Source organism: Limulus polyphemus, unplaced genomic scaffold, assembly GCF_000517525.1.
Source record: "Limulus polyphemus unplaced genomic scaffold, Limulus_polyphemus-2.1.2 Scaffold3817, whole genome shotgun sequence".
Classification (NCBI taxonomy): Eukaryota; Metazoa; Arthropoda; class Merostomata; order Xiphosura; family Limulidae; genus Limulus; species Limulus polyphemus.
In genome coordinates this window covers 72,142-73,506 of record NW_013669427.1, presented here as the reverse complement: position 1 = coordinate 73,506, position 1,365 = coordinate 72,142, and positions in this window count along the sequence as shown.

Below are 1,365 nucleotides of genomic sequence, written 5' to 3'. Positions count from 1 at the left end.
TAGGTTGAGAAGATAGGTGACATTTTACGTTTACTAACCTAGATCTCTGGTTTTTAATTTTGAAAATTAGGATATTTCTCTTTGTTATAGAAGAATAGAACAACGAAATGGTAACTCGTAAGTTATTGCTGGGTATTAAGATATCACACCCTAACTAAAAGATAAACTTTGCAAAAAAAAGAAGCAAAATTTAACTTATTTATATTTATGGCAAAGCTACTGAGACTATCTATACGGCCCTAATTTTGATCTGCTGAGTAACTCGTGCCTGAGCTTTTGAAAAACCGAATATAATTGTTTGCTTTTCCAAGGTTTAAAACTCTGAAAGTATTCAATGATTTACAATTGTTGGGAAAATCAATTTATATCTCTTTCATTCATACTTGGGCGTAGATTAGCCCTGTGGTAGAGCTCTAGATTTCGGAGCTGGCCACCTGGGTTCGAATTCGTGTGATATTCCGCATTTTTAAGCTGTGGGTGCGTTATGAGAGCGACAGTCAATTCATCATTGTGGATGGTGATCGGTAGGATGCTGCTAACTGGTTGTCTTCCCTGTTCATTGTTAAGGACAGCAGCAGATAACCTTAATAGCTTCGCCATGAACACAAACAAAAATTCATATATATCGTTGGTTATAAGTTATAATATATAACGTTAGTTATAAGTTAATATATTCTTTAGTATAAGAGATCACCTTACACAACTATGTTTGCAGCCCGTTAATTATTCTGCTTATAAGCAACTTAACACGAACACTGCCTCGTGTTTATATTCTCTCTTTGGACAGGTGGATTTTAGTGTAACTGTCATGTCTGTTTACCTTCACGTATCTCCGTGAGCATCTTGTATATCTTGAAAAGTAAGAGGTGTTTCAAGAATGAGTATTTCTGTGAAATAGGAGAGGTTAACTTTAGGACTGGTAGCTTTCAAATAACAACATTAGGGTAATGGTTCCGAACTTTCGTTAGGGCGAATAAACGATTTCTTAAAATAATGCGATTATTATAATGTTACAATGTAATTATCATAATATTAGAATGTAATTATTATAATATTAGAATGTAATTATCATAATGTTACAATGTAATTATCATAATGTTACAATGTAATTACTATAATATTACAATGTAATTATTATAATATTAGAATGTAATTATTATAATGTTACAATGTAATTATCATAATATTAGAATGTAATTATTATAATATTACAATGTAATTATTATAATGTTAGAATGTAATTATCATAATGTTACAATGTAATTATCATAATATTACAATGTAATTACTATAATATTACAATGTAATTACTATAATATTACAATGTAATTATTATAATATTAGAATGTAATTATTATAATGTTA